Below are 11,805 nucleotides of genomic sequence, written 5' to 3' on the forward strand. Positions count from 1 at the left end.
TGAGGTGGGAATTTGAATCCTAAACATCCATTTTTTTCCCACCACTTTGTCCATCAACAGGAGCAATCACCAACTTCATTATATTGGTTTGTTTTCCAAAAATGTTCAAAACAAATGTTTGAATAAAAATGTTCAGTTTTTGTTAAAATTGGCTTATGATAAGTAGGCCACTAGGAGTAATCCATGGAGACATTTGCCTATCTCTTTTGTAAGCTCATGCCATAAACTATCAGTGCCCTTTCTACTATTGGAAATAATCATTAACATCTTCCATCAGATTACAAAGCTAATTCCAGATACCTCAGACCAATTCAGAAAACTCATCCTTAAAATTCTGTTTCTTCACAGAAGATTATTTTAGGGAAATAAAAATATTTTGTATCATGTAATCTTGATATTTTGAGAATAAAGTTATTATGGTCTACACTGGCTTCTGTAATCTGTGTATTATCTCCTCTAGGAACATGTGTATGGGTCCCTGTCAGGGGGCTGGATGGTGGGGATGGGTAGTAGCTGCTGAACTAAAAGCTGAAAGTAACTGAATTAATCCAGTTTATCTTCCAAGCCTTCTCTTGGAGGTTGCAAGGCTTAATAGACTCTAGAGCTCCAAACTAATTACATCAGTACCTTCTGTCAGTGCAATGGTTGTCTGGGTGGGGAGACAGATTCCGAGTGCTTCCTATTCTGCCATCTTCCCAGAGTCCTGCAGTCCTCCATTTTATCTTCCATGTAAGTTATTCTGAGTAAGTTTAAATGTATCAAAAAAAGAAGAAATTCTTCCCCATGATATTGTAGGCTCTTTCATTGTATCATTCTCCTCATTAATTACTCAAACTTATTTAAATTGTGGTATTTTGCAAATATTTTTTATTCTGAATATCCTTTAACTATTCATATGGTCTTTACATTCTGGAACTAGTATAAAATACACCAGAGTTTCACAATTAATTAGATTTTTGCTTTGAAATGGATTGCCTCAATAGAGATTTTTCTGAGTGTTTAGCATTCAAATAAGGCAAATATTAGTTTTTTTCAGAAAGTTTGGCATTGAAGTTTCACTAATAATATGCCATTCATGGTCATAATCAAATGGTAAATAAATTTAAATAAATTATAATGTTTTAATCAAATCAGTATTTTTTTCAGGCCCATAAACTGACGAGGAAAAGTATTACCAATTTTTTTTTTTTAATTTCCAACTTTCTCATTTTTAAGTGTATTCAAATCAGTATAGCCTGGAACCTTTCCTTATTTGTTATCTAACTCCAAAGGTCTGGGACATAATTCCATGTAGATATCTAAAATAAAACCCATTTTCTAAGTATATAAACCTTCTTTTCTAAATATCCTCTCTGTGCCAGTGGTACTGCCAAGCATCACTTAAACCTGTGGAGAAAGTAAGGTAAAATGCCAGTACCCTGGGCTTTGAAGTCAGGAGACTGGTTTTAAATTCTGAAGTGTGACTCTAAGAAAGACCGTAACAGTTTACAACCACAGTTTTCCATATGTTAAATGACTTCTACCATGTAGCTTGAATTGTTACTATAAAGCTTATTTGAAAAATGCACTGTAAAGCATATAGACCCTCAATATTGTCAGGCTTTTCCTACTTTCTCTTCTTGGCATTTTATTTGCACATTCTTTCTCTTTCATCTCCTATTCATTTCCCCAATCCAATTTGTTTCTCCTGTAAAGGAGTATTCTATTTACCCTTTTTTTTTCAATATATGAAGTTTATTGTCAAATTGGTGTCCATACAACACCCAGTGCTCATCCCAAGAGGTGCCCTCCTTAATACCCATCACCCACCCTCCCCTCCCTCCCACCCCTATCAACCCTCAGTTTGTTCTCAGTTTTTAAGAGTCTCTTATGCTTTGGCTCTCTTCTACTCTAACCTCTTTTTTTTTTTTTTCCTTCCCCTCCCCCACGGGTTTCTGTTAAGTTTCTCAGGATCCACATAAGAGTGAAACCATATGGTATCTGTCTTTCTCGGTATGGCTTATTTCACTTAGCATCACACTCTCCAGTTCCATCCACGTTGCTACAAAGGGCCATATTTCATTCTTTCTCATTGCCACATAGTATTCCAATGTGTATATAAACCACAATTTCTTTATCCATTCATCAGTTGATAGACATTTAGGCTCTTTCCATAATTTGGGTATTGTTGAGAGTGTTGCTATAAACATTGGGGTACAAGTGCCCCTATGCATCAGTACTCCTGTATCCCTTGGGTAAATTCCTAGCAGTGCTATTGCTGGGTCATAGGGTAGGTCTATTTTTAATCTTCTGAGGAACCTCCACACTGTTTTCCAGAATGGCTGCACCAATTTGCATTCCCACCAACAGTGCAAGAGGGTTCCCGTTTCTCCATATCCTTGCCAGCATCTCTAGTCTCCTGATTTGTTCATTTTGGCCACTCTGACTGGCATGAAGTGATATCTGAGTGTGGTTTTGATTTGTATTTCCCTGATGAGGAGTGACATTGAGCATCTTTTCATGTGCCTGTTGGCCATCCGGATGTCTTCTTTAGAAAAATGTCTATTCATGTTTTCTTCCCATTTCTTCACTGGGTTATTTGTTTTTCGGGTGTGGAGTTTGGTGAGCTCTTTATAGATTTTGGATACTAGCCCTTTGTCCGATATGTCATTTGCAAATATCTTTTCCCATTCCATTGGCTGCCTTTTAGTTTTGTTGGTTGTTTCCTTTGCTGTGCAGAAGCTTTTGATCTTCATAAGGTCCCAGTAGTTCAGTTTTGCTTTTAATTCCCTTGCCTTTGGGGATGTGTCAAGTAAGAAATTGCTACGGCTGATGTCAGAGAGGTCTTTTCCTGCTTTCTCCTCTAGGGTTTTGATGGTTTCCTGTCTCACATTCAGGTCCTTTATCTATTTTGAGTTTATTTTTGTGAATGGTGTGAGAAAGTGGTCTAGTTTCAATCTTCTGCATGTTGCTGTCCAGGTCTCCCAGCACCATTTGTTAAAGAGACTGTCCTTTTTCCATTGGATATTCTTTCCTGCTTTGTCAAAGATGAGTTGGCCATACGTTTGTGGGTCTAGTTCTGGGGTTTCTCTTCTATTCCATTGGTCTATGTGTCTGTTTTTGTGCCGATACCATGCTGTCTTGATGATTACAGCTTTGTAGTAGAGGCTAAAGTCTGGGATTGTGATGCCTCCTGCTTTGGTCTTCTTCTTCAAAATTACTTTGGCTATTCGGGGCTTTTGGGGTTCCATACAAATTCTAAGATTACTTGTTCTAGCTTTGAGAAGAATGCTGGTGCAATTTTGATTGGGATGGCATTGAATGTGTAGATTGCTTTGGGTATTATTGACATTTTGACAATATTCTTCCAATCCATGAGCAGGGAATGTCTTTCCATTTCTTTATATCTTCTTCAATTTCCTTCATAAGCTTTCTATAGTTTTCAGCATACAGATCTTTTACATCTTTGGTTAGATTTATTCCTAGGTATTTTATGCTTCTTGGTGCAATTGTGAATGGGATCAGTTTCTTTATCAGTCTTTCTGTTGCTTCATTATTGGTGTATAAGAATGCAACTGATTTCTGTACATTGATTTTGTATCCTGCAACTTTGCTGAATTCATGTATCAGTTCTAGCAGACTTCTGGTGGAGTCTCTCAGATTTTCCATGTATAATATCATGTCATCTGCAAAAAGTGAAAGCTTAACTTCACCTTTGCCAATTTTGATGCCTTTGATTTCCTTTTGTTGTCTGATTGCTGATGCTAGAACTTCCAACATTATGTTAAACAACAGCGGTGAGAGTGGACATCCCTGTCGTGTTCCTGATCTCAGGGACAAAGCTCTCAGTTTTTCCCCATTGAGGATGATGTTAGCTGTGGGCTTTTCATAAATGGCTTTTATGATGTCTAAGTATGTTCCTTCTATCCCAACTTTCTCAAGGGTTTTTATTAAGAAAGGATGCTGAATTTTGTCATGTGGTTTTTCTGCATCTCTTGACAGGATCATATGGTTCTTATCTTTTCTTTTACTAATGTGATGTATCACATTGATTGATTTGCGAATGTTGAACCAGCCCTGCATCCCAGGAATGAATCCCACTTGATCATGGTGAATAATTCTTTTTATATGCTGTTGAATTCGATTTGCTAGTATTTTATTGAGAATTTTAGCATCCATATTCATCAGTGATATTGGCCTATAGTTCTCTTTTTTTACTGGGTCTCTGTCTGGTTTAGGACTCAAAGTAATACTGGCTTCATAGAATGAGTCTGGAAGTTTTCCTTCCCTTTCTATTTCTTGGAATAGCTTGAGAAGGATAGGTATTATCTCGGCTTTAAATGTCTGATAGAACTTCCCTGGGAAGCCATCTGGTCCTGGACTCTTATTTGTTGGGAGATTTTTGATGACTGATTCAATTTCTTCGCTGGTTACAGGTCTGTTCAAGCTTTCTATTTCTTCCTAATTGAGTTTTGGAAGCGCGTGGGTGTTTAGGAATTTGTCCATTTCTTCCAGGTTGTCCAGTTTGTTGGCATATAATTTTTCATAGTATTCCCTGATAATTGTTTGTATCTCAGAGGGATTGGTTGTAATAATTCCATTTTCATTCATGATTTTATCTATTTGGGTCATCTCCCTTTTCTTTTTGAGAAGCCTGGCTAGAGGTTATCAATTTTGTTTATTTTTTCAAAAAACCAACTCTTGGTTTCGTTGATCTGCTCTACAGTTTTTTTAGTTTCTATATTGTTTATTTATGCTCTGATCTTTATTATTTCTCTTCTTCTGCTGGACTTAGGCTGTCTTTGCTGTTCTGCTTCTATTTCCTTTAGGTGTGCTGTTAGATTTTGTATTTGGGTTTTTTCTTGTTTCTTGAGATAGGCCTGGATTGCAATGTATTTTCCTCTCAGGACTGCCTTCGCTGCGTCCCAAAGCATTTGGATTGTTGTATTTTCATTTTCGTTTGTTTCCATATATTTTTTAATTTCTTCTCTAATTGGCCCATTCATTCTTTAGTAGGGTGTTCTTTAACCTCCACGCTTTTGGAGGTTTTCCAGACTTTTTCCTGTGGTTGATTTCAAGCTTCTATTTACCCTTTCTTATTTTATTCACATTTCCCACACTCTAATTGAACCCATCACCACTTCATACCCATTTTCTCCTAGAACCATGTTGTATTTGGATATTCTTCCCTAGATCATTGCGTAGACTTTGCCTTGTCATTGAAGTTTCAGATCAAACTTCTAGAAGATCTTTTCTAAAATTCCCCACATGTCCACAACTCACTTTCTATCATTCATTCTGTTTTGTTTACCTCATAACATTTACAACTGAAATTATCTCCTTATTCATTTACCTTTTGTCTTCATTGTTAGAGCACAGGCTTTGTGAGAGCCATGGCCTCATCTCTGTTGTTTGCTACTGTAAACTGAGCAAAAAAGAAAAAAAAAACTGTTAGTAAAATACAGTAGACAGTAGATTTTCTATAGACAGTTGACTTTTAGACTACATTCATAGGCAAAGTATTTCCATATCTTTTGATCTTTTTATGTGCCATTGTCCTAAAGTCTTCCCATGTTTATATGAATATACTTGAATGTTGCAAATACTATACCATGGTTTTTACTAATTTATTCATCACAGTCTCTGCACATCTACCTTCTGACTTGGTCTAGTAAGTCTTTTCCAGAGATATCCAGCTATATATACTCTTTGTGTTTACCATTACATGGAATGTATTTAACTTCCTTTCTTGATATAGAAAAATTCCACTAATGTAGATATTAAATTGCATACCTCTCAGAATGATTCTTCTATTGTTTCTGTTGTCATTCAATTCTGTTTTTGAAATCTCCTATGATTTTTATTTGGAATGCACAGTTTGGCAATTTAGTATAATTCTTTCACAGGTCGCTGGTTGTCTTGGGGATATCCAGTCCTCCCTGCAAAGCCTACTCTCTAATTGTCATTCTGTTCCCTACCTTACATTTTCTGTATCTCAGTGTTTCTGTTATACTGTTCCTTCTGTGTGAAAAATATTTTTCTCTTCTCTCCATGTGAAACCACTACTCAGCCTTCAATGTAGATGTCAAATTTTAACTGCTCCAGAATTAGAGTTAAGCTCTCCCATTTCTAAATCTAAACCATCTCTTTTCTCTAATTTATAGAATAAGTACTAGAGTTATTTTTTAGCTCTTCCCATTGACAGTGTGAGCTCTTGATGGCAGATAAATGCCATATACTCTGCTTAACACAAGGGTCTATCACATAACAGTTCCATAAGAACAACTGGTTCTGAGATCATTTTCTGTGCCCAAAAAGTTTCTAAGGAATATAATAACCATATTTCTTTTTTAATCCCTGCAATAACTCTATGTGGTAAGGACCAGTGTTATCTCCATTTTATCTATAAAGTGAATGAAAAAAAAATCTATGAGGAAGAGTTTGATATTCTGATTATATAGTGAGTAAAGTGATTTGCCCAATGTCCCATAACTAGGAAGTGATGAAGTTTTTTTCTAATTAAGAGTCTGACTCCATTTTAGTGCTTGATTAACTGACATTATTTAGAGGCCTCTACCCTCTCTTTATCGCTCTTGTTCCACATTTGGACAACACTCAGTAAGAAAGCCCACATGATCTGTCTTTTGGCAATAGTGACAGGTTCAAGCACAATCCTTTGCCCTTACATTGAAATCCTCACCCCACCTTCACACCCTGACTGCAAAAATAACCAAAGCCATAAAGCCCCTTCGGCTCAAAAATTTGAGATAAAATTGGATGCGTGCCTTCCTCTCCTGAAAAACCTTCATAATATGAGTTATAAAACATCATGCCTCTGTGGTGTGTGTGTGTGTGTGTGTGTGTGTGTGTGTGTGTGACTATGGCATCATCAGTCTTGATATTTGAACCAGTTTTGGGGGAGGGAGGAGTTGATTTTGTTCACCAAGATGTAACCACAAAACGATTTTGAAACTGGTTGTCTGAGTCCAGAATTCAAGCTCTTAACTGTAATGCTATATTACTTCTCAGATAATGTTAAATACCTATTTGTCACATGAGCTAATTTATGAATTCCTTGAGGAAAGGGATTCTTCTTGACAACTTTGTATTTATCCATTAATTATTAAAATGAAATTATGTTAAATTTTTTACATAATAAAATAATATAGAGAAATGGAGTAGTCTGGAACAGAAGATACACAAGATTTTGGGACTGTTATCAAGCATTGTATGTACATTAAAAATTATATAATAAATCTCATTCATTAATTATAACATAAAAAGAAGGATTCACAAAAGATAAAAAATTGAATGAACCTTCAAATCAACTAACGAATAGTTTCTAATTTTATCTGTTGCCAAATGAATAGGAACTAGTTCCTGAAATAGTTCATATTTCATGCATTTCAATTGAGTCCTCATATCAATTTAATAATCAGACTTTTATCTTTATTTAATGTAATTATTTAAAAATTGAAGAAATATCTCAAAAAGAATTTTAATCTATTTGTCATGAGAAGCTAGCACACAATATGTATTAATACTTATAAAAACTTACTGGAATGGCAAATTTGATTTAAAAAAAAAAGATTTCCAAAAGCCTACTTGAGTCAGTTCAGACACTAAATACCTTGGAGATGAAGCATGAGTTTTTAAAAATATATATCTTAGTTAACTGGCATTCTTTGAGTAAAATTTCTTGATCATCATTTTTAGCACTCTTTATCTCTTGAGTCTTCCATATAAAAATCTTGCATGGTAGTTATTTATGGAAATGCTATCAATTCATTCAAATTATCTACTGAAGTATATTTTATATGTTGTCTATGTTTTAATTTGAAGTTGAACTAGAGATTGCCATTGGATAAATTTATAATTTACCTAAATTTAGGGAAAATATGTAGAAAAAAACCTTGAAGACATGGAGTACTCCTCATTTATAGTTTTAGTGCAATCTATCCTAAGGCTTTGCCTAGAGATCCTCCCTTCTTTGCTTTTTCTTTTTCCTTCATACCTTTTTTCCCTTCCTTTATTTCAGAAATATTAAGGATATACTGTGTGCCCGGCATTTTGAGAAATAACAGGAGGTATGCAATTGTTAACACCGGCCCTAAAACAAATTAACCAGGGAATGTTGGGAGTGTTGGATACTCAAACAAATACAAAGGCAACTTAAAATGGAGCTACATTACTTATGGTAAAATGGTCAAAAAAACAAAAAGTTGAAGAAAGGAAATATCAGATTGGAAACAGCTTTCCTGAGAGAAGTAGAAGAAGGGGCCTTATTAACAACCATTAGCTCTATTTAGTTTGATGAATTAATATTCACAATGCTCAGTGTCTCAAAAGGATGGGAGGTAAGGTATGATTTGGATTTCCTTTCAGGGAGCTATGTCCAGATACTCTATCCAGACATGATAAAAAGATTTAAAATATGTATAATGATTATATTTTGTGAAATTCTGTAGGCAGACATTCTTTTCCCTTATGGTAGGGTACCCTCCCTAAGGGGGGGGGGACCTCCAGGGAACCTGGCTATGCAAGTATGTGACAGTATCCCTCATGACCTTGTCACAGGAGACCACTTAATCAGACTGCATGCTGTGTGTTTGTGTTTGTTACCTTATATGGGAGACAAAGAAGTAAAAAAAAAACATGTATAAAAAACTAAGCCATGTGGCATTTAAGGCTCAGTTCTTCTGTAGGCACCCAACTGAGCGGTGCTGGCAGGAATAAAGTTGCTTCCTGGAAAGAAAAGCTTTAGTGTCACGATTCTCTGTGCTAGAATCCTGCTACACCATCACTTGTGGATGTTCCATTAATCACAACATGAGTCCTGCTTTATTTTAAAAATACTTTTCATTAAACTGTGCAAAAAGGCTTAAAGTCAGATCATCCTCTGTCTGGGTGTCACTGCCAGAGGACACATCATAACAGAAGACTGAGAGCATCAGTAGCTCAAACTTTTAGAGGCAGTTTGAAAATGTGGTATGAAAATCAAGTGGACTAGACCCAAAGCATTAGTAGATGAGGAAAAACAAAAAGGCAAAATCAGATCACAGGTTAAAAACTGGATATAACTTCTATGCCCCACATCATTCTTTAAAATATTTCTTTATTGGCTGCATACTTACTAAAATGAATGATTTGTAATTTAAAGTTCCTTCTGTTGTTGAAGAGTTTTTGCACTCTTTGTTATTGTAAGTAATGCAATCGGATATCCATGTACATATTTTTATCACTTACTTTTACCATTTATATAAGGATTTTGTATGCATGTCTATAAGTGAGGTCAGTCTGTTCTCTGCTCTTCTGGAATAACTATGTAAAGTTTTGGTATCATATGTTGGGTAAATATAATTAAAAATGAAATCTTTTCCCAGCCCAGAAAATCTCCCCATAAAATTAGAAGAGAAAAAAAACAAATTTATTATTGAGTAAACATTAAACCAACATATGATGCACATCAAAAGCAATCCACTAAGAGACTTCAAAGACAGAACCAAGCAGATACAATCCATTACATTCATGTTCTCAAGAAAAACAATAACTATATTCAAATATGGGAAAATGACAACATCGTTTCAAATTTACTTGATGATGGGAGTGGCCATCAATGTTAATTTCTTTTCTTAAAAATAAACTTCTCATTTCTTTGTCAAGAGGTAGTTCTGCAACTTGGAGAGGCTTCTGTCCAAATGAGGCTCCTATTTTCTCACCGAAATTGGGAGAGATGTGCACATCTTCCTTGATGTTTGCATTTCAAAGAGACAGTGCCTAGGTCCTTGAGAAACACATTCCTGAGTCCTAAAATTGGCAAGATTTGTACTTAGTTTCAAAAAAGATTTACACATATTTCAAGGAGAGAGAGAAGGAACTCACAGAGTTCTTTAAAGTTACTGCTCTTGGAAAAAGAAGGAGGGGAAGCGTCTTCCTTTTTTTTCACTAATAAAATAGTAACATTAAAATTTCTAATTATTATTTCCTTTGTTGTTCCTGTCTTTTTCTAGGCAGGTTACAGCAGTCTAAATATCTGGCAAATCTACAGTAAAATATAAAGAAAAGAGATAGTTAGAATGGTGAAATAACAGAATTATTGAATTTTTTTAAAAGTCAGTACTTTATTTACTTTGGGGGAATAACCTTTTAGTATATCATTGCAGTGGTAAGCAGTTAAATCAGATACTTGGTTATTATCTACATTACAGAAATGTTTTTAGCCATACATTAATTTTATCAGTTGTTGTGTTGTCAATATTGCATTCTCAAATTATTATGAAAATACAATTCAGTGGTTCATTATAAAGTCCTGTCTCTTCCAAACCTAAGGAATGACTCAACTCTGGAGACTCAAAGTCTAAATTTTTAATTAGAAGTTTCTCTTGTAAGGCCCAATAAATAAAGTCCTGTCTCTTCCAAACCTAAGGAATGACTCAACTCTGGAGACTCAAAGTCTAAATTTTTAATTAGAAGTTTCTCTTGCAAGGTCCAATAAATTTTGAGTGTCAGTGAATCGTAACTGCCATCACACTGATATGACAATTTAGTCTCATTAGTAATTTTCTGTAATTTTCAGTAGTTTTTCCCAAGTGTGAAATGCATTGATATATACCACCATCATCTAAATCTAAAGTCTTATGATGAGGCACTCATTGAAAGGCAGAGATTAATCTTCTAGTGTTTACTTATAGCTCTGAGTCTTAAGGACAAACCCACCTGCGGGCTTGTTGTTTTCTTTTGTTTTGGCAATGAGTCTAAATCAACAGTTACATTATTATAACAGCCACGTAAATCTCCGTTAGTAATAGACATTCACCTTTGCTTATCTACCTATATTGGGTTTGGAGTGAACCGGCATCCCAAAGTTAATTAAATGACATTAGACCTGTCTTTTGCAGTTTCTATCTGTGAATGCCAGATTTGTTTGTGCATTAATTAGATGTTTATTTCTACATCATCCTTCCAGTACATTTGTGTGTATATGAGAGAGAGAGAGGGAGAGAGATTAGGGCTTGAGTACCTGAACATTTAATTATTTTTACTTTGTTGTTATAAAAAATTATTAATGGAGATGGTACCACTTTTACTGTGTCAATCATCACATTGTTAAGAGTTGTAAACACAGATCCTGTTTATACTGGGAGTACAATTTAGAAATGATAGGAAATGAGACTGTGAGAACCATTACTGGGTATATTAGTTTGCTAGGTTTCCTGTAACAAAGTACCACATGCTGGTTGGTATAAAAAGCAGAAATTTATTGTTTTACATTTCTGGAGGCTTGGGAGGTCCAAGATTAAGATGTCAGCAGGGTTTGGGCACCTGGGTGGCTCAGTCATTTGAGCATCCGACTTTGTCTCAGGTGATGACCTCATGGTTCGTGGTTTCAAGCCCCATGTCAGGCTCTGTGCTAACAGCTTGGAGCCTGGAGCCTGCTTTGGATTCTGTCTCCCTTTCTCTGTGTCCCCACTCCCCCCGCTTGCTCTGTCTCTGTCTTTCCCTCAAAAATAAATAAACATTTGAAAGAAATATGAAAAAGCAGGGTTGGTTCCTTCTGAGGGCAATGAGGGAGACTGTTTAGTCCCTCTTACATGTCATCTGGTGATTTGCTGGCAATCTTTGGTGCCCCTTAGCTTGTAGAAGCATTAATTCTGATCTCTGCCTTTATCTCCCTATGGCATTTTCCTTGTGTGTGTAATCTGTGTCCATATATCTCTTTCTTATATAATGATATGAGTCATGCTGGATTAGGAGCCCACCCTATTCCAACATGGTCTCATCTATACTAATTACACTGGCAACGCCCAGTTTCCAAATAAAGTGTCA

The sequence above is a fragment of the Panthera tigris genome, chromosome C1 (assembly GCF_018350195.1).
Source record: "Panthera tigris isolate Pti1 chromosome C1, P.tigris_Pti1_mat1.1, whole genome shotgun sequence".
Classification (NCBI taxonomy): Eukaryota; Metazoa; Chordata; class Mammalia; order Carnivora; family Felidae; genus Panthera; species Panthera tigris.